Genomic DNA, 23,092 nt, shown 5'->3' on the forward strand with positions numbered 1-23,092 from the left:
TATTAATAGTATCGATATAATATATTAATACAATATCATTTACATATAAAATTTATCCCTTTTATGATATAAGAAGTATGTCCGAGGTTTTAGAAAATCTATAGACAGTATGACCCCTGTTTGTAGAACTTTTGTCTAAATGAATAGCTATTTAGGAAGATATGGAGGGATAATGTGCTTAGTAGAAGAACTTAAATGGAGCGCTTGTGTTTGTATTTTAGCTTTATTGCATGCTATCTGATATGACCTTCAGCCAATTATTAAAATTATCTATGTATCATTGTCCTTATTTATGACAATCATTCCTATATTTTGAATTATTGTGAGAATTAAGTCAATTAACACCTGGAAAGTGTTCATCACTGGGACATTATAAATGCTCAATATATTTTAGTTATTATTACATCTTCATTGTTAGTTACTCTGGCTCCTTAACCACAAGATCTTGGATAGGTGGTATATTTACAAAAATTAAATTTGAATGCTTTTAAGTAGCATATATATTCTTCAGCCTACAAATCCCAACATTCCCTATTGTCAGGACAATATGTTGGTAGCCTGCCTCCTGAGGTATTTAAGTTAAGAATCTTTTGATATGGAGATATAAGTGGCTGCTTCTACCTGTCTTTAACTGCTTTATAAGAGATTCTTTATATCTTACTGTTATCAAATCATTGAATCTATTCTGCCTAGTGGAGCTTATTACATTTTCTATCAATTTGGTCTAATCAAACTCCACCCCAGAGTACTTCAAATAATATTTTTGAACAGTAAATTGTAAGAATCACCATGAATATCATTTCTTTTTTCTCCCTTAATATGCATACATCAAGTTGTAGAATAAGGTTACCAGTGAAATAGTCTGCTTTGTATCCACTCAACATTCCAATCATAGGTATGCCACTGCCAGGGGAAATACCTGCTTGATATCACATGCAACAGTGGTGTGTTGCAGCGTCATACTCTGGATAAAGTCAATTTGCTGCATCTTGTATTTTGAAACTTCTCATAGTGGCAAAACCTTTCTTTTGAGAAGGAGATACCAGGGTATTAAAAAATGTAATAATTGATCTACAGTAAAAGCAAGTTTGAAAAAGTTTGCCTTTGAATATTATTATCTATTGGATTAAAATTGAAGATAATGAACAAATTGTCACCTAGGAAATTACATGAAGAGAAAAATTGGGTTAGAGACAGTAAATATTAACATTAAGAACATACACATGCATATTTGAAAAAGACTCAAATGGTGAAGGCTTAAAAACACACACTGGGGACGGTTGTGGGGTGGGGGGACGGGGGAGAGATAGCATTAGGAGATATACCTAATGCTAAATGACAAGTTAATGGGTGCAGCACACCAACATGGCACATGTATACATATGTAACAAACCTGCACGTTGTGCACATGTACCCTAAAAAAAAAATAAAAAAAAAAGATTAAAAAAAAAAGACTAAATATCCAGCCATTTAAAGTGATGGTGCAGCTGCTTGTGATTCTTAATATTCCAAGATTATGTCATTTGTATTAATGCTTTAGCTAAAAAAAATGCTAAATGCTTGATAAAAAATAAACAGACAGATACACTAAAGGGCCATTTCTGAATGTCCTAATTCCTTGAGGCTACTGGCCTGAAAGAATGAGAGAGTTCAGAAATTTAATTCCAAGGATTGCTCAAGATGAGAAGTCTTATTGAGATACCTTCTCCAATTCAAGCTTGGATCTCCAAAGCCATAGCTTTAGAACAATGTCACGTGAAAACTAATCCCCATGTCTTACTCTCAGTCACATAACATTTTTTTTTTTTTTGAGATGGAGTCTTACTCTGTTGCCCAGGCTGGAGTGCAGTGGCATGATCTCAGCTTACTGCAATCTCTGCCTCCAGGTTCAGGTGATTCTCCAGCCTCAGCCTCCCAAGTTGCCGGGACTATAGGTGTGCGTCACTGTGCCCTGACTAATTTTGGTATTTTTAGTAGAGATGGGTTTTCACCATGTTAGCCAGGCTGGTCTCAAATTCCTGACCTCAAGTGGTCTGCCTGCCTCGGCCTCCCAAGGTGTTGGGTTTACAGGTGTAAGCCACTGTGCCTGACCCCAGTCACACGACATTTTATAGAAGCTTGTCTCTGTGCTAAGCAGAGGAGGAAAAGCAATATTAAAAGAAAAAAAAATAAGACATTGTATTATAGATGGGTCTTTGTATATATTTACACATTGGACAGGGAACCTAAAGCTGTGACTAGATTTGAAATGTTTTCCAATTAGTAGTTCTGTCAAGTTCTAGGCTGATACAAACACATAGCCACTTTGGAAGAGACAACACCATTCTAGGAATCTGAAAACACCCATACAATTTTTTGCAAAAATAGTGACTATCACATACTTTTAGATAACCACACACAAAGCAACAGGGTGATTGAGTTAAGAAACCTATACCAATGACAAGCAGCAGTAGAGCCACAGAAACCTCAGGCAATGAGCTAATTATAAAAATCTTAGAGACTGTGCTGATGTGGTTTGGCTCTGTGTCCCCACCCAAATCTCATCTTGAATAGTACTCCCATAATTCCCATGTATTGTGGGAGGGACCTGTGGGTGATCATTTGAGTCATGGGGGGCAGTTTCCCCATACTGTTCTTGTGGTAGTGAATAAGTCTCATGAAATCTGATGGTCTATCAGGGGGTTCTGCTTTTGCATCTTCTTCATTTGCTCTTGCTGCTGCCATGTGAAAAGTGCCTTTCATCTCCCAGAATGATTGTGAGGCCTCCCCAGCCATGTGGAACTGTAAGGCCAATTAAACCTCTTTTTCTTCCCAGTCTCAGTTACGTTTTTATCAGCAGTGTGAAAATGGACTAATTCAGTAAATTGGTACCAGTAGAGTGGGGCACTGCTGAAAAGATACCCGAAAATGTGGAAGTGACTTTACAACTGGGTAACAGGCAGAGGTTGGAAAAGTTTGGAGGGTTCAGAAGAAGACAGGGAAATGTGGGAAAGTTTGGAACTTCCTAGAGACTTGTTGAATGGTTTTTTCCCAAAAGCCTGATAGTGATATGGACAATAAGGTTCAGTCTGAGATGGTCTCAGATGGAGATGAAGAACTTGTTGGGAACTGGAGCAAAGGTGACTCTTGTTATGTTTTAGCAAACAGACTGGCAGTATTTTGCCCCTGCACTAGAGATTTGTGGAACTTTGAGCTTGAGAAAGATGATTTAGAGTATCAGAAGAAATTTCTAAGCAGCAAAGCCTTCAAGAGGTGACTTGGGTGTTGTTAAAGGCATTCAGTTTTATAAGGGAAGCAGAGCATAAAAGTTCGGAAAGTTTGCAGCCTGACAATGGGATAGAAAAGAAAAACCCATTTTCTGAAGAGGAATTCAAGCCAGCTCTAGAAATTTGCATAAGTAACGAGGAGCAAATGTTAATCCCCAAGACAACAGACAACGGGGAAAACGTCTCCAGGGCATGCGAAAGATCTTCAAGGTAGCCTCTCCTATCGTAGGCTCAGAGGCTTAGAAGGAACGAGTGGTTTCGTGGGTGGGGTCCAGGGTCCCCGTGCTGTGTGAAGTCTAGGAACTTGGTTCCCCACATCCCAGCCACTCCAGCTGTGACTAAAAGGGGCCAAGGTACAGCTCAGGCTGTTGCTTCAGAAGATGGAAGCCCCAAGCCTTGGCAGCTTCCACATGGTGTTGAGCCTGCAGGTGCACAGAAGTCAAGAATTGAGGTTTGGGAGCCTCTGCCTAGGTTTCAGAAGATGTATGGAAACACCTGGATGCCCAGGCAAAAGTTTGCTGCAGGGGCGAGGCCCTCATGGAGAACCTCTGTTAGGGCAATGCACAAGGGAAATGTGGGGTTGGAGACCCCACAGAGAGGCCCTACTGGGGCACCACTAGTGGAGCTGTGAGAAGAGGGCCACTGTCTTCCAGACCCCAGAATGGTAGATCCACTAACAGCTTGCACCGTACACCTGGAAAAGCCACAGACACTCAATGTCAGCCCACAAAAGCAACCGGGGGGGACTGTACCCTGCAAAGCCACAGGGGTGGAGCTGCCAAGACCATGGGAACCCATTTCTTGCATCAGTGTGACCTCGATGTGAGACCTGGAGTCAAAGGAGATAATTTTGGAGCTTGAAAATTTGACTGCCCTGCTGGATTTCAGACCCCTTTGTTTTGCCCAATTTCTCCCATTTGGAATGGCTATATTTACCCAATACCTGTAGCCCCTTGTATCTAGAAAGTAACTAGCTTGCTTTTGATTTTTCAGGATCATAGGCGGAAGGGGCTTGCCTCATCTCAGATGAGACTTTGGACTATGGACTTTTGGGTGAATGCTGAAATGAGTTAAGACTTTGGGGGACTGTTGGGAAGACATGATTGGTTTTGAAATGTGAGGTCCTGAGATTTGGAGGGGCCAGGGGCAGAATGATATGGTTTGGTTGTGTCCCCACCCAAATATCATCTTGAATTGTACTCCCATAATTCCCACATGTGGGAGGGACCCGGTGGGAGATATTTTGAATCATGGGGGCTGTTTCCTCCATACTGTTCTCATGGTAGTGAATAAGTTTCATGAGATCTGATGGTTTTATCAGGCATTTCTGCTTTTGCATCCTTCTTATTTTCTCTTGCCACCACCATATAAGAAGTACCTTTTGCCTCCCACCGTGATTCTGAGGCCTCCCCAGCCATGCAGAACTGTAAGTCCAATTAAAACTCTTTTTCTTCCCAGTCTCAGGTATGTCTTTATCAGCAGCATGAAAATGGACTAATACATGTGCTTACCTTAATAAAAATACATGTAATCTTGAAAAAGTATCTTCAGATGACAGGAAACAGGTATAGACATAGGCAACTCCAAGAAGAACTAAAACTTGTAGAAATAAAAATCCATTAATAAATATTTTAAAATTTAATGAATATGTTTAGCTACATATTCATATTAGCTATGTATTCTCTTTTGTCTAGATGCTACAAAGAAGAAAATTAGCAAACTGTTCTATCAGACAGAAAAAATCTTTCACAATGTAGCACAGAGACAAGGGGAAAATACAAAAGGAAGTATCAGAGACATTGTAATATATGTTTGATTGGAGGACAAGAGGGAAGGGAAAGAATAATGTAAAAATATTATTTGAATAGATAAAGCTGATAGCTTTTTAGATTTTGTAAAAACCATGAACCATGAAATCAAGAGGTTCAATGAATCCTCGGTGAGACAAATTCAAAGCAAAACAAATAGAATAAATCAATCAAAGGAAGTCACATCTAGATATATCACAGCGAAACTGCAGAAAACCAAAGACAAAGAAGAATCTTATAAGTAGTCAGAGAAAAAGACAATGGGATAAAGATGACAGAGAATCGTTATTTTCAGTATAATAAAGGAATTTTGCACCCAGTAAAAACAGCTTTCAGTATAAGGACCAAAAAGACATTCTGAGTAAAACAAACAAACAAAAAATGGAGAGAGGTTTGCACCAGCAGGACATTTATAGAGAACTAAATAATGTTCATTAGAAAGAAGACTGATCCCAGATGGAAGGTCAGAGATGTAAGAAGAGATAGCAATTGTTAAACAGCGGTAAATATGTGCTTTAGTAAATGTAAAAGATTATGTATGAGCTGTATCAAAAAGAAATAATGAGGTCTAATGAAGTTTAAAAAAAAACAACTAACAATAGACTTAAAGTGCTAGACAGCAATATCATGTAAGTAGGGAGGAAGTCTAAATGGAGCTTAAATGATCTAAGCTATTTATTACATATAAAAGGAAAAGGAAGGTTTTGATTAATTTTAGATTTCTTAAATATGAATACTGTAATTTGTATAACAATCACAAAATCAAAATCAAAACTTTTAACTTTCAAATTTGCAAAAGGGAAAAATGAGTGATGAATTATATTAATTCAATCCAAAAGATGGTTAATAAAAAAAGAACAATGATAACATATAGACATATGAGACAACTAGAAAGCAAAAATAAGACAATAGATCTAAATTCAATCATATCCAAAATTATTTTGAAGGAACTAAAGGGACTAAATTTCTCCACTAAGAGATAAAAAATCATTAGCCTGGAAGAATCTCCACATTCGACTATACACAATTTACAAGACATATACGGAAAATGTAAGAAAACAGGTTAGTACAAAAACAATGAAAAACGACAAATATGAACAAAATATTCTGATGAAGCTATAGTAATATTAGAAAATAGACTTTAAAACAGAAAACTATTTCTAGAGATAGAACACCACTTTATGCTGATAAAATATTTAATTCACCAAGATAATATAATTGTGTATATATACACACACACACACGTGAACATATATATATATACACATACATATGCACGTACATAATAACATATGTGGTGAAACTATGAAGAAAAGCTAAAAACTGATTACCAGAAGACTTCCTTCCAACTTACACGTTATCACAAAAGATGAGGGAGGGAGTTGAAATTAAGAAAACGTGCTCAGGAGGTTTCTGGAATGCTGGTAATGTTCTATTTCTTCCTTTGAGCAGTCTTCACATGTGTCAACATATAGCTATTAGTAAAAATAGTACACATGCAGGTTTTATACAGTTTCTGCACTTATGGAAATTCTTGATTATTATTAAATTAAAAAGCAGAATGCATAATAACATATATACAGTCATCTCACTTTCGTTTGATATCTCTGTATATTTATATATTTATCTAAGTATAGATGTAATAAAATTATATACACACTTTTTATTACTAATAGTATCTGGATGGTGGTTTGATACTTTCTTTTTCTTTTAATGTTTTCCTATAATAAATATGCTACATTACTTTTGTAATAAGAAAAACATGAATTAAACACAGACATGCACAATTACTACCCAGAATAGAGTGAAGAGAGATTGGTAGAAATATGTCAACCTTGAAAATGAAAAATGAATAGCATTGTATGAGACACAGGTACTCAAAGAGAAGGGAATACTTGGAAAGCAGCAGTGCTGAAAAGGACTTCAGGGTGAGTGTGGACAGCAAATTAGATAGAAGCCTGCAGTATAATGTGCCAGGAATGAACGCCAATGCTATTTTCAGCTGCAAAAGCACGGGCACCATGGCACAAAATAAGGACAGGCAGTCTCTTTTATGTATATTTGGAAAGTCTGACTGTAAGGCAACAATTTTACGTCAAACTACTTTTAGCTTAAACTAAGTACATGGAAAAAAATAGCCACCATGACCTAAAAATGATTATGGAATTCACCAACGCAATAATTTTTCTATTCTTGCTTTTTAGAGAGCATAACCTCTTTTAATGCCAGCCTCAGATTTTGCCAATGATGATGGTAAAAACATGTGTTAGAAGAATTTTCTTCAGGCTCTTTCTCAAAGTCGACATATCACAATAGCTAAGATAGATACAAAAATAAGTCTACACAGGAAGCTTTGCCCTCAAGACTTCCACTTGGAGAAAGCAGGCTCTAGGAATTATAAAAGTAGGTAAAATGAACCTTGACAGTTGCCTGGCCTCTGAAAGGAGATGCAATGCACAATATATTAAGGACTTTGTGAACTTGAGATGTCAAAGCAGCAGGGAGAATATGGCAGCAGATGTCCAGGTGTCAGCTGATATTCAAAGTCAGGTGGACAATGCAGACTGCTCCTAAGTCTGCTGATGGCCAGCAGCTGGGTTGGTAGAGAGTAGAATCCATTTCCCTTGAACATGTTTGGTTGGCAAGAATTAGGCAATGAATTAAAACAAGTGGATGGACCTTAGGGCAGGACTTCAGATCCAGCAGGACATGGGGGTACTGTTTCATATCTAGTAAGAAATTGAGAGGCTTCGAAGGATATAGAAATCCCTCAGATGGTAGAAATAAAAAGATCTTAATTAAAGGACTGCTTATAGCAATATGGGCAGAGCCAATGGAAAAACAAAACAGAACAACAAAAAGTATGTTGAGGTACTCAGACTATTGAGAGCAGGAAGCTGTTATCACTTTTAAAGTATGAGACAAAATAGTATTACCAGTGCCTGATGATGGCTGTAGATATGGAGCAGAGGCTGCCTGCCAGAGACTGAAGTTGTTGCCAGATCAGGGAAGGAGGGAGCAAGTAAGAAAGACTTTGACCTGTTTTTCCTTCTAACCTACTATCTTCTGGTAGTGACTTTTATTGGCCAAACCCAACCAAAAGCCAGAGGACAAGGGATACTGGGTGATGCAGTCCATGGGAATCAGCTGTCCAGAGCAAAGATGAGAAAAGAGAAAGATGGGAAGAAAATATGGTGGCAATGGAGAGGGAAAACAGAGCGACCAGCACAAACCCCATGCAAGGCACCCAAGGTAAAAGCCAATTATGCATAGTGGGTTAATATGACAGAGCATATTTCATTCATTCAGTCAGTCCAAAAATAATTTAAAATTCCCCCTATATTGTCCTAGGCCCTCTACTAGTTGCCTGGGACACAAAAACAGCAAGTCTTGATGTTTTAATGAAGGCTTTGCAGCCTAGCATGGGAAGTGACGATAGGCATGTAAACAAGGGTACAGAGAAGGCAAAAGAGGAAACCAATCAGTGATTCTTAAATTTGGAGGTCAGTAAAAAATGCCATAGAACAAAGAACATTTGAACCTGGTAGATCACAAGTAAGAGGTGGAAGGTAATTTCTGGAAAAAGAAACATCAAAAGATATGAAACAGCCTTGTGTATTCGGATAGATATCAGCTAGGTTTTGCTTAGAATTAGAAGCTATTCAGACACTAAACCCATGGGTTTCCTTGGAGGGACTTCTCTGCCTTGGCTGAAATGCTACGGAAACACAGCAGTGCTGAGCTGAGTACATATAGATGGCATGTTGGTAATGGCATTTGGATGGGGTGAGGGAATACAGGAACACACTTGCTTCTGCTTTAGGATTTTCATTTTTCAGGAAAAGGTTAAGAAGAATTAAAATAGACAAAGGGATAAATAGTCTGAAATAAATAACACAACCAAAAAGGAAAATGTTCTAGGAAGTTTACAGGAGGGAACAGTAAGGAAGAACCTCAAACATAAAAATCATAAAAAGAAGGTCACTTTCTGAGGATTAAACTCATTTGATCTAGATAGATAGAGTTTGTTTCATTTGACCTATTTATTGACATATATAAGTAAAATATTTATAATAAATAAAGGAGAAAGAATGTGTGATAGTCCCATCAGAAATACTGTTTACTTAGTTCATTTACTTACATAGTCAGTGATATTGATTCATCTTGGCAAAAGTTTATCAACAAAAGGAGGTGACCAACATGGAATGATCGGGGCTAGCAAGGTGAGCATCTGTTTTACATACACAGAACTTTCCAGGGAGCAATGAGACAGCATCTGGAAGGCATTGGGGCAGCATTCTTTGAAAGGAACAAAGAAATTCATCAGGTATCACTGCTTTAGTTTATGCTCATCACAAAGTCTTCTGAATAATAACTGGTCTTTTTACATATCTTGAGAAAATGAAGCCTAGTTAGAAGATACATGTAAGCCCCTTTTTTGGAGAGGTTACCAGACAGAGATTCTTGCTCACTTATTTATCTCTTGTCAACATGCTTAATGGGATTCCTTTGTTGAGAGTTTGGTTTGCCACTGTACCTTTATAAAACAATTTCTTGACCCATAAGACAGAAGTTCTTCCCCTGGAATACAACAAAATTAGAGATAATTCTGTCATTGAATGTCTTGGCATCTTACTTAGTTTCTCCTGGCAACCATAAACCATCATTGCCTCCAGCCTTTGAGATTGGGTTAACTTGTCTACAGGAGAGAAAGTTAAGGTGTTAAGTAAAAATCATACCTCCGGGAACACTTCAATAAAATGACTCCAGGAAGTACATGGATAAAATATTTGATGGACGTGCAGCCACCCGTGCTATGAAACACATTTAGTTCATCTCTAGTACAATTTCTACCTTCCATTATATTATGAAGGAGGCACTGTCGAATGGTAGAGGAATGGCAGTTTTCAAACTTTTTTTTAACTTTTTTTTAGGTTTAACTTTCAACTTTTATTTTAAGGGTACATTTGCAGGTTTGTTATATAGGTAAATTCATGTCACAGGGGTTTGTTGTACAGATTATTTCAAACTTTTATATATTTTTTTAGTTCATAGTAATTTTTTATTCAAACTAAATCTTTACAGAAACTTGTCATGTGAAATATTTAGAGCCAAGGGCATGGTCAGAATCAGGAGAGAGTGGCTGGACGCGGTGGCTCATGCCTGTAATCCCAGCACTTTTGGGAGGCTGAGGCGAGCGGATTACTTGAGGTCAGGAGTTGGAGATCAGCCTGGCCAACATGGTGAAACCCCATCTCTATCATTAATAAAAATTCAAAAATTAGCCGGGTGTGGTGTTGCATGCCTGTAATCTTAGGTACTTGGGTGGCTGAGACAGGAGAATCACTTGAACCCAGGAGGCAGGGGTTGAAGTGAGCCAAGATTGCAGCACTGCTCCCCAGCCTGGGCTACAGAGTAAGTGAGACTCCTGCTGGCTCAACTATTCTCAGGCCCCGCAGTACCCTCTGTACCCCAGAAGCCCCGGGCTCAGTTGGAGAACAGCTAGCAGAGCCAAGGAGCCTGGGAGGCAAAGTCAAGAAATGCAGGTTCTAATCCTGACCACATAGTCTTGAGAATGGTTCTGATGACTTTACTTTCTTATTTAATAGAAACAGCATCCCTACTTACCTCTTGGCAAATAAGGAATCCATATTCATAAAAAAATGGCCATTTTTGAATACTTTTAAGTGCATGAAGCTCCACACAAACACGAAAAGGTACAACTTTTAAACTAAACTTACACTTGAAACACCCAAATCCCTTCATCACCCAATCACTTTCAGTGGCTTTGTTTAAAAGCCATTGATTTAAATTTTTTAAAAGAACACCTAATTTTACACTCAGGTTTATAACATTTTTCTAAAAAAATAACCTTTATCTTTGCTGTGAGCTAGTAAAATCACAAGTCATTCATTCAAGAAATAATTATTGAACACACCACTTATTATTTGCCCCCCATTGTGGCAACACAGTAAAGTATATAACCTTGCCTGGAATCTTGATCATGGCAGGGTAAAGGAGGAGGAAGGTAATAGAATTATAGAGAATGAAGCCATCAATTTATTGCTAAGTATTATAATGAGTCCTCATTATGTTCATCAGTCTCACCCCAAAACCTACACGTTAGGTGCCTTTCAGTGATCTCTTTTGTGTGATCTTATTTGGTTTTCATTCGATGAAGTGAGCCAGTTAACCTCCTTCTTCTCTTTTTTCTTCTTTTTTTGTGCTAAAAAGTAGTTTAACCTAATTTTGTCCCCAATTATTTCTGGTAAAATTATCTCATTTTCCTTCATTACTTGGCTTTTATCATTTAGTAATATGGCCATATTATTTATGCTTTTTATTATGTCACCTCAAATACTGTTAATGAATACTCTTTACTAATATACTATCTTACTTTATATCATTAAATAGAATATTTAGTTTAGAATGTTACACCTAAAAGGGAAACAATCACTGCAAGTATCACTGGCCTGGACCTAGTCTTATTTCTATTTAGACTAAGTCAATGAGGGGAATCAGCAAAACAAACAGCAGCATCTTCTTTATATTAAACTCAAACTCAGGATTGTACTCAGACTGATTTGCTAAGGGTACATAGTGATATCTGTAAGTCAAGTATTGAATATTAGAATTTTGTCTTGGTCTGGATTAAGGCATTACTCAATCATTAACAAAGAAGCCGACAACTATGATACACAAACACTTGCTGCAAATATAAGCCACCATGTTCCAGGAAGGCAGGTGGGAATTAGCCCACAGGGGTTCTCAATTCTTGGAAGCCTAAGGTTGGCCTCTGGGACCATCAAATAAACATAGAATGTATCTCATCTTTCTCTGCCAGTTTTCTTTTTTGTTAGATCACTAGGTATAATAATACTGGCTTGAAAGATAATTGAATCTAGGAAGTGTATCTCCCATTTTTCAATACATTTTTCTTCAGAAAAACAACGGCATAACCCCTAATGCATTTTCACCCTACAAGTTTCCAGAGTTTCAATTGCAGCATTTACCTTGCTTGATGCAGTACTGCAGAAAAAAAATCCCATTCTGTTTGGCAATTGCAGCTGTCCTGCACCAGGAATATTTTTTTCTTGGGACATTCTGACATGACAGTAAAGTGGACTTCAATTAATGAGGAGTGTTAAGGTTGCTTTTGATAGACATGTATTTGAGGATGGCTTAGATGCTGGAGAAATGGAAGTACCTGACATATTATTATTCTACCACGTGCTGGATAAATTGATGTCACTCCCATGTCCCTCCCTGCTTAGCTATTCAATCCTGATTCACTATCTGACTCAAGAAGTAAAAAGCAAGAGCAGCACATATTGAACAACAGGAGGCATATTTACAAATCTTTCCATTTAAAAAATCTAAACTAGCATATCAGCTACCCTCAAGATAAACAAGATTACTAAAATGGGTCCATATGCATCTCACCCTCAGTAAAATTGTTATGTAACAGTACTCTTTCTCATTCCTAAACTTCAGTAACCACTTGAGGAAACTCATTTGCAGTAAAAAGTGCAAGAGACGGAGGTGGATTCCAAAGAAGATGTAGAACCTTAAGGAGTCAGGAAAATTACTAGCAGTGTTGGACAGTGCTGTATAATAAAAAGCACACACTAGTCAATGCTACCTCAAATGCTTGACATAAAATTCACCTCTTACTTCTTATGCCAAGATAGCTATCTTTTCCACCTCCTTTAAAAGGTCTAGCAAAACCAGTTAGTGAGACAATGTCTCACTTCATTAGAAAGGTCTGACAGAGTAGGTCCATGTCAAAGCTCTAAAAGAAGAACAGAGAAGGAAATAAATAGGCAAGAAAATTAAAACTAAAGAATTACATACATAAAAATAGGCACATTAAAATATCTAAGCTAAAAACAACCAAAAGTTAAGACTTTTCTTGCTCAAAGAACTCTAGCAATCATAAAAGCCACCAATAAGTCAATGTTTAAAAATGTTGACTGTGGGTACTTTAGACAATGGCAAAGATGCCAAGGAGACACAGCTCTATCCCCCAGTGAGTCAAAACTCTAGAAGAGATGACATACAGAATGAGTGTCAAATAAATGATTCACTGATTAAAGAGCTAAAGTGGAAGAGATGTTAAAGAACAATGAGTTCTTCCTCATCCAGTGAGAGAGTAACATGAAGGAGGACCAGGGACAAGACATCTAGCAGGTAAGAGGCAGTAGCTGGACTGGACTCCAGGTCGTCTGACTGTAAGCCTCTAAGCATAAACATGGGAATATTTTCACATCATTGGCCAGTGTTTTCCAAAGGAGGTGACTGTCACCAAAGTAGCATGACTACAACTAATATGGTTAAGAAATAGCTCCAACTAAACATTCCAGATGTCATAATAAGGTCCTTTCTCTTATAGCAATGGAATTATTTTAGGAAGGATTTTGACGTGTTTGATGATCCTGAGTAAAATAAGTCCTGTGGCAACATATTAGAGACATTTCTAATACTGTAAAATAATCATTATAAAGAACTTTAGCCAAGCATTAAGTCTTAGTGGGCCCACTATATCCTAAACACTGTGCTGGTTCATGCTTTGGGAAATAGATGTGCACAACGCAGAGGTGAGAAGAGCTATGTCTTCTCAAAACTACTGACCCACAGAATCCATGAACATAATAAAGTGGTTGTTTTATCCTACTAAATTTTGTGGTGTTTGTCATAGATAACTAGAAATCTCCAACTTAGTTAACTAGATATCTAGTCATAGATAACTAGAACAAACGCCAACGTAAGACAATTACCTGACCCAGAAAGAACCATAATATTTCAACTTATCAATTTCTTACCATAGTGATGTTAGGGAATAATATTGCCATTTCCTTTATTATTTGGCTTAGTTTATTTGAAAGAGACAAGTGATGCTCATAAAACAATCCATTTGCCCATCTGCGTTTTCTATACTCCTTGCTGTTGGCTAGCCAATAGAATGTATAAGAAGTAACTGCATCACTTCTGAGGTAAGGCTGTTACAAATCGGTGTGAATTCTCTAACTATTTTCTCTTTTGCCTGCATGGCCTTGAACACAAACTCTGAGGATGCATGGTTACAAGATGGAGGCATCCTGGATCCCTGAGTTTCTGTTGGAAGAGAGGTGGCAAAGAGATCTTCCTGACCCACACCAAACTGTGAGATAAGCAAGAAATATATCTTTGTTATGTTAACATGATCAAGGCATTATTTGTTATTGCAACATAGTCTAGTCTAGCTGACCCTGACCTGCACAATTTTCATGATCTGTCATTATAGTCACATCTTTGTATATACTGTAAACTTAATTTTTTGTTTTTGGATTAAATTCAACTCAACACCTACTTAACTCTTCTACCCAACTATATGTGCCTAGGGGTTAAAAAAACAGCAACCATGTTTACTCATTTCTTTTTTTAAAAAAATTCATGAACACAAGCTTCAAGTGGGCCTTTAGAGCTTTCTAGTTATCTTTCCGAATTTTCTTTAATTCAGTCTCCAGTTTTCCAAGGTGACTCAAATTCCTTTCACTTTCCACAAACCAACACCTCCTTCCCCAAGTTTGTTCTCAGGTGATGACTGGCTTCATATTTGCTGACAAAGCTGAAGGCACAGAGGAGAATTTCCACATGCTCTCATCCCTGTACGCACTGAGTTATCTGGATCTGTCTATGTATTAGGCCTTTCCTTTACCTATAGTAGGTGAACTGTCTATGCAGTGACTCCACTTATGCTCTGAATCTAGTCCCTTCTTTTGTAGTCAGTGGCATTGCTTCTGCAATTTCTTCCTCTCTCTGCTTTCCTATAAAGTTTTCTTTCTCACCTGAGTGTTCCCATCAGCATGCAAACATTAATTTCTTTTTAATGCAAAATCCCTCAAAAGAGCAATGTGCAAAAATCACAAACATTCTTATATACCAATAACAAACAGAGAGCCAAATCATGAGTGAACTCCCATTCACAATTGCTTCAAAGAGAATAAAATACCTAGGAATCCAACTTACAAGGGATGTGAAGGACTTCTTCAAGGAGAACTACAAACCACTGCTCAATGAAATAAAAGAGGATACAAAAAAATGGAAGAACATTCCATGTTCATGGATAGGAAGAATCAATATCATGAAAATGGTCATACTGCCCAAGGTAAGTTATAGATTCAATGCCATCCCCATCAAGCTACCAATGACTTTCTTCACAGAATTGGAGAAAACTACTTTAAAGTTCATATGGAACCAAAAAAGAGCCTGCATTGCCAAGTCAATCCTAAGCCAAAAGAACGAAGCTGGAGGCATCATGCTACCTGACTTCAAACTATACTACAAGGCTACAGTAACCAAAACAGCATGGTACTGGTACCGGTACCAAAACAGAGATATAGACCAATGGAACAGAACAGAGCCCTCAGAAATAATGTCACATATCTACAACCATCTGACCTTTGACAAACCTGACAAAAACAAGAAATGGGGAAAGGATTCCCTATTTAATAAATGGTGCTGGGAAAACTGGCTAGCCATATGTAGAAAGCTGAAACTGGATCCCTTCCTTACATCTTATATAAAAATTAATTCAAGATGGATTAAAGACTTAAATGTTAGACCTAAAACCATTAAAACCCCAGAAGAAAACCTAGGCAATACCATTCAGGACATAGGCATGGGCAAGGACTTCATGTCTAAAACACCAAGAGCAATGGCAACAAAAGCCAAAATTGACAAATGGGATCTAATTAAACTAAAGAGCTTCTGCACAGCAAAAGAAACTACCATTAGAGTGAACAGGCAACCTACAGAATGGGAGAAAATTTTTGCAATCTACTCATCTGACAAAGGGCTAATATCCGGAACCTACAATGAACTCAAACAAATTTACAAGAAAAAACCAAACAACCCCATCAACAAGTGGGCAAAGGATATGAACAGACACTTCTCAAAACAAGACAGTTATGCAGCCAAAAGACCCATGAAAAAATGCTCATCATCACTGGCCATCAGAGAAATGCAAATCAAAACCACAGTGAGATACCATCTCACATCAGTTAGAATGGCGATCATTAAAAAGTCAGGAAACAACAGGTGCTGGAGAGGATGTGGAGAAATAGGAATACTTTTACACTGTTGGTGGGACTGTAAACTAGTTCAACCCTTGTGGAAGTCAGTGTGGTGATTCCTCAGGGATCTAGAACTAGAAATACCATTTGACCCAGCCATCCCATTAGTGGGTATATACCCAAAGGATTATAAATCATGCTGCCATAAAGACAGATGCACACGTATGTTTATTGTGGCACTATTCACAATAGCAAAGACTTGGAACCAACCTAAATGTCCAACAATGATAGACTAGATTAAGAAAACATGGCACATATCCACCATGGAATACTGTGCAGCCATAAAAAAAGGATGAGTTCATGTCCTTTGTAGGGACGTGGATGAAGCTGGAAACCATCATTCTCAGCAAAGTATCACAAGGACAAAAAACCATACACCACATGTTCTCACTCATAGGTGGGAATTGAACAATGAAAACACATGGACACAGGAAGGGAAACATCACACACTGGGGCCTGTTGTGGGGTGGGGGGAGTGGGGAGGGATAGCATTAGGAGATATACCTAATGTCAAATGACGAGTTACTGGGTGCAGCACACCAACATGGCACCTGTATATATATGTAACAAACCTGCACGTTGTGCATATGTACCCTAAAACTTAAAGTATAATAATAATAATAAAAAGAATTGTCTTTATTCACTATCTTCACTTCATTCCCTCCAATCTGCATTGAATCTCTTGAAATTTCCCTTTCATTTTCAGCATTCCCCCAAGCAGCTCTTTTCAAAGTCACCAATGACTTCTATATTGCTAAATCAGATGGCTACTTCTCAGTTCTCAACAGACACAATTTCTTAGCCGCTTTTGGAACAATCACTCTCGTTCCTTCATAAAACACTTTCTTTACTCTGCTGTTGATTCGTTATTCTCTCTTGCTTCTCATGCTATTTTTCTGCCTGATCCTTTTTAGTATCATTTTCTGAATCTCTCATCTTCCCAATTTCTAACCATTGAAATGCTCCGGGGCTCAAATCTTGGATGTCTTATTTTTTCATTTATATTTATCTTTATACTTGATCTCATTGGATTCTATGGTTTTCAATATTAGCTATGCTGTGATGAATCTCAAATTTGTATCTTCAGCCGTAATTTACAGATTTCCTCTGAACCTGATCTATGTACTGTGTTACATTACTGACTCCACATTTGCCACTTGGTTTTGATATTTCCCCCACAATGAATTCCTCTCATGACTTCACTACTGCAGTAAATGGCAAATGCATTCTATCACTTATTTGATCCTCTAAGCTTGGGGTCATCTTTGACAATTCGTTTTCTCTTACACATCTTATCTAGTCCCTCACTGAGTCCTGTCAATTCTATTTTCAAATATTTATCCTGAGTCTAATTCCTTTTTATCACCATCCCTGCTCCCGTGCTATTTCACATCACCATTATATCCCATGCAAAATTTGCAATAAACTGTTAAATAGTCTCTGTAGAATTATTCTTGCCCCATTGCAAATTAATTTATGTAGTGTAGACAAAAATGTCTTTATAAAGTATGTCAGACCACACCCTCTTGTCTCAAAATACTTCAAACAGCTTTAATTTCACCCGAAGGTTAATTCTCAGTGTCTTATATGACCTGACCCAATACTACCTCTTAGACCCCTTCTTGTAACACTCATACTCAGATCAGACTCTGATCCAGACATATTCACTTTCTTGCTCTTCTTCAGCTTCACCAAGCAAGGTCCTATATTAAAGCCTTAGCACATATATTTCTCTCTGCCAGAGCCACTCATCTCAGGTGCTTCGTTTAGCTCTCTGCTTCAATTTTAGTCTTTAGGAAGGCTTTTATCTGACCGCTTATGTTCTTTATCCCTTATTCTGCTTTATTTGTTTTATTTATATCACTTAGGAATCATATAACATAGTTTATATTTCTCTATTTAGTTGTCCTATTCATCCCCTCTGCAGTCCTAAAACGTAAGGTTCACGAGGGTGACAACTTGATCATTTCTGTTCAATGCCTTTTACTCCAGAACCCAAAAATTCCTTGAACATAGTAGATGCTCAATAAATCTTTGAAAATTAATAAATAATTTAATGTGAGTCTCAGTTTGGAAAAATGAGTGAAAATCTGTATCTGAAAGGCTTGTTTTTCCTTGCAAAAAACGAGTCATCACTGTGTCCTGTGGTGTCGAGCTGACTGAAGTGAGACTTCTACACATAACGCAGACTCAGAATGGACAAAAAAATAATAGTGATCCGAGGCTACTACTGTCCCTGGCAACTATCCATAGAATATCAGCAAAGTACAGAATGAGCCAGCTTGGCATCTGTATGTGATATTAGCCCATATTTCTCCTTCCAGAAAGAGGAAACACATCCACATAAAGCAAATGAGGTGAAAAAAAGGCTGACAATGAGTTATAAATTAAATTAGTGCCATTCTCATTGGTATGTGCTTAGAGAGAGAAAGGATGTTAGGCTAGTGCTAAATGAGGTCCTTTCAAGTATTTTTTAAAAAAATTATGGCCCGGCGCGGTGGCTCATGCTATAATCCCAGCACTTTGGGAGTCCAAGGCAGGTGGATCACCTGAGGTCAGGAGTTTGAGACCAGCCTGGCCAACGTGGTGAAACCCCATCTCTACTAAAAATACAAAAATTAGCCAGGCTTGGTGGCACACTCCTATAGTCCCAGCTACTTGGGAGGCTGAGGCAGGAGAATCACTTGAACCCGGGAGGTGGAGGTTGCAGTGAGCCAAGATCATGCCACTGAACTCCAGCCTGGGTGATAGAGAGAGACTTCATCTCAAAAGAAAAAAAAATATTAGAATTCTGGAATTCTTTCTGAATACTGCTCTAGAGAGACTGCATGCCCCTCTAATAATCTTTTTTTCTAAACCCAAATCTGAGACATACAATTTGACACACATAATTTTTTTTATGAGAACACCAGGACAAAGTATAAAAATTGTCACTGGCTTAAAAAACGTGGGATATTTAGGTACAGTATATATGCCTCTGAAATGACTTTGAGAATATTAAGTGGATGAATGACAAGACAAAAAGAACAAGAAGATGCAGTACAGAGGCGAGATAGGCAGTCGAAGAGAAGACAGCTAAGCCGGTTCAGTGTGAGGAACAAACAGTATCAGCGACACACCCAGCTTCAGGGATGATACTGATGAGCATGAATGGTTTGAGTATTGACGCATAATGGAGTAAATAAATATTCACTACCTCAAAGAAGTCATCTTAGGAAGACAGGAATAGAAATAGAGGTTTACCAGTTGGGCTGGTAAAGAGTTGGGCTTCTTTCCCTTATACCCAACTAACTTAGGGATTATGCAGTTTTGATAACATGTAAACTGTAATTCATCAAAAACTGGTTTCAACCATTATCGTGTGTACCACTAGCAGATATATATGTGGCAAACACAACATATTTATGCTCAACTTCACATTCCACCTCACCACTTTCATAGCAATATGCTTTTATGTCTGACAGCTTTGTGTATCTGAGGCTCTGTATGCAAAGCTGTGATTTTTCTATTCTAAGCCTCTCTGTCTCTCTCTTTCTATCTCTGAAGGCGTTAGAAGGCAACAAAGGAGACTATAGATTAGAGATTTGAGGATAACATATACTTTAAAGGTTTTTATAAAGGATTAAATACTAACTTCAAAGATGAAACAAATTGTATTTTGAAATCTTCAAATTGTAAGGCTGAAGATTCCAAATTCTTTATTTTATATATGAAGGACTTAGGGCAAAGGGACTTCACAGAACTGCCCAATGTAACACACAGAGTTAGTAGAAAAGCTGGGATGAAAACCTAGCAAAGTGTTCCTTTTATTTCACCAGTTCTCAATCTTGGCCTCTTTTCTACTACAATCATTTTAAAAATAAAACAAAACACAACAAAACAAATGCCCCCTTCATGGAGTAAAAATCTTAAAGTATATGTTCTTAGGTCTTCTGTTGGTATGTTTTCAGAAATAGCAGAAATGATCCTTTCAGAAGATTTTAAGGACTTGAATTGCAGAAATACTTCAGAGGGACCATTAAGCAGTCTTCCTAAAGTCTGCATCTACACTGTCCAGGGTTTATTTATGATTCTAAAAGTCACTGGGAGAGGTGCAAAGTGTGTGTTGAAGGGTCTAGACTTTTCCCTCACTGTGGCTTTTAGCATTCCAGTTATTTGTTTAAGGAATGGAAATACCTCTCAGGCTTCGTAGAGCCTAGGTTACAATCCAGCATCAGTAGAGGTAGTTTTTCTCTTTATTTGTATGGAATATGTAATTGTATATTTTTCTGGTAAATGCTTTCATTACCTAATTAGTTCATCAGCAGTTTTAGAAAGGAACCTTGGAAAGCAGTAAGGTGTCCAATTTGTTAACCTCCAATGAACTATGTTTCATTTGTAAATCATGCTGTGTGGTTCTTATAAATCTTATTATTTCAAGCGATGAGACTTAATTAAAAAAAAGTAACAAGTGTAAATAGTTCAAATCTAGACTCATCTTTGTCATTGATGACAAGAATTTTTTATAGAATAAGTTCTTTGGGAAAAAGAAAGGTACTATTTACTAACAATATTAATATGTATTTAGAGATGATATGCAAAATCCAGGAAGGCTCAATTTCCTAAAGCCAAGGGCTGTTTTCTATTCATCAGTGAATCCACCGCACTTAAAACATCAGGTTAAATAATAAAACTTGCCAATATTTACTTAGCATTTAGTATAGGCTATGAGCTTTTCTTTCTTTTCTTTTATTATTATTATTATTATACTTTAAGTTTTAGGGTACATGTGCACAATGTGCAGGTTAGTTACATATGTATACATGTGCCATGCTGGTGTGCTGCACCCATTAACTCGTCATTTGGCATTAGGTATATCTCCTAAAGCTATCCCTCCCCTCTCCCCCCACCCTACAACAGTCCCCAGAGTGTGATGTTCCCCTTCCTGTGTGCATGTGTTCTCATTGTTCAATTCCCACTTATGAGTGAGAATATGCGGTGTTTGGTTTTTTGTTCTTGCGATAGTTTACTGAGAATGATGATTTCCAATTTCATCCATTTCCCTACAAAGGACATGAACTCATCATTTTTTATGGCTGCATAGTATTCCATGGTGTATATGTGCCACATTTTCTTAATCCAGTCTATCATTGTTGGACATTTGGGTTGGTTCCAAGTCTTTGCTATTGTGAATAGTGCCACAATAAATATATGTGTACTTGTGTCTTTATAGCAGCATGATTTATAGTCCTTTGGGTATATACCCAGTAATGGGATGGCCGGGTCAAATGGTATTTCTAGTTCTAGATTCCTGAGGAATCGCCACACTGACTTCCACAGGGGTTGTTTTAATTATATACTGTTACATTTTTCAAACCTAGTTTTTGAAAATGATATCATTATATTTCTCATTTTATATGAGAAGAAACTGAGGTTTAACAAGATGAACTGGCTGGGCGTGGTAGCTTACGCCTGTAATCCCAGCACTTTGGGAGGCCAAGGTGGGCGGATCACCTGAGATCAGGAGCTTGAGATCAGCCTGGCCAACATGGTGAAACCTTGTCTCTATTAAAAATACAAAAAATTAGCCAGGAATGGTGGCTGGCACCTGTAATCCCAGCTACTCAGGAGGCTGAGGCAAGAGAATCATTTGAACCTGGGCGAGAGAGGTTCCAGTGAGTTGAGATCGTGACACTGCACTCCAGCCTGGGAGACAGAGCAAGACTCTGTCTCAAAAAAAAAAAAAAAAAAAAAAAAAAGAAGATGAACTAACAACATGGCCACAATGATATTGAGTTTATAGATAAATAAGTTAGATCCCAGCATCTATCATATAAACACACTTCATTCTCAAAAACATTTGCTAAGGTCGAAAAAGAAAGGGCTTATGTCACCTAGAAGACTTTCTGACCACATGCCTGCATCTTTTTAAATTTGCTAATAAAGCTGTAATTCAGAGCTGATTTTAACCTGGAGAGTGAGAAACAATTATTTTGTTTAAGGAATGAAAGCATCAGGAGAGGTAGCTCTTCTCTTTATTTGTATGGAATATATAATTGTCTATTTTCCTGATAAATCTTTCCATTACCTAATTAGTTCACCAGCAGTTTTAGCAAAACCCCTAGCAAGCCCTAAGGTGTCTAATATGAAGACTGTCTTGCTCACGTCAGTTCACCACCAATAAACTATTTACAGCTCATTCTCTAAATCGCTACACGTAGGGAATTACATCACACCTGATGTGTAGAACGCTTTTGCTGTACCAATAGCTATCACCATCATCATCTCTTTTCTGATAAGACACATCAATCTTGTTGCTAAGCACTTACGTGCCTTTATTCCCAGATTTGATCTTCTCTTTGAAAAAATATGCACACACACACACACACACACCACCTACATACTATTTTCTAGACCGTTTATGTATAGCTGGAGGAAAACTTATAAGATGAGATAATCTTGACTAAGGCTATTCATTAATTCTTTTCACCAAAGATGAAAAAAATTAGAGGATATTTCTAAGTGGCAGCAGGAAGGTTTTAGTTTATACAGAGGTAGGGGAATGGAGTATACTCTGTGCAGAAACATTGAAATAAATTAATAAACAAAGCTTACTTAAGAAGTTCTTTCAGATTAGGACACATCATTGGTTCTCAGAATTTTCATCTCATGATATTCACTCTTCACTCCCATCAACTTGAGAATGGCCATGAATATGGACCACAAAATTTTGCTCGAAGTAGGTTTTGGATCTCCTTAACTCGGTCTCTCATAATCCCTGATCTGTTATTTTTGAGGGATCTGAGTAGAGAATTCTAATGTTGTATAACTTAAAAACATTTGACAGCATTAAATTAAATGAGAAGACGGTTTGCTCATCCCATAATTTCCTAAAAGACCCAATAAGGTGAAACAGACACAACCC

At 37.6% G+C, this 23,092-nt stretch overlaps 1 protein-coding gene across 5 annotated transcripts in view; it reads right to left on the reverse strand.

The window, feature by feature from the left end:
* The window catches only part of PTCHD4 (patched domain containing 4), a 231,821-nt gene that overhangs the window by 143,608 nt on the left and 65,121 nt on the right, over window positions 1-23,092 (reverse strand). The gene's annotated exons all lie outside the window — the stretch shown is intronic.

Source organism: Pongo pygmaeus, chromosome 5 (assembly GCF_028885625.2).
Source record: "Pongo pygmaeus isolate AG05252 chromosome 5, NHGRI_mPonPyg2-v2.0_pri, whole genome shotgun sequence".
Classification (NCBI taxonomy): Eukaryota; Metazoa; Chordata; class Mammalia; order Primates; family Hominidae; genus Pongo; species Pongo pygmaeus.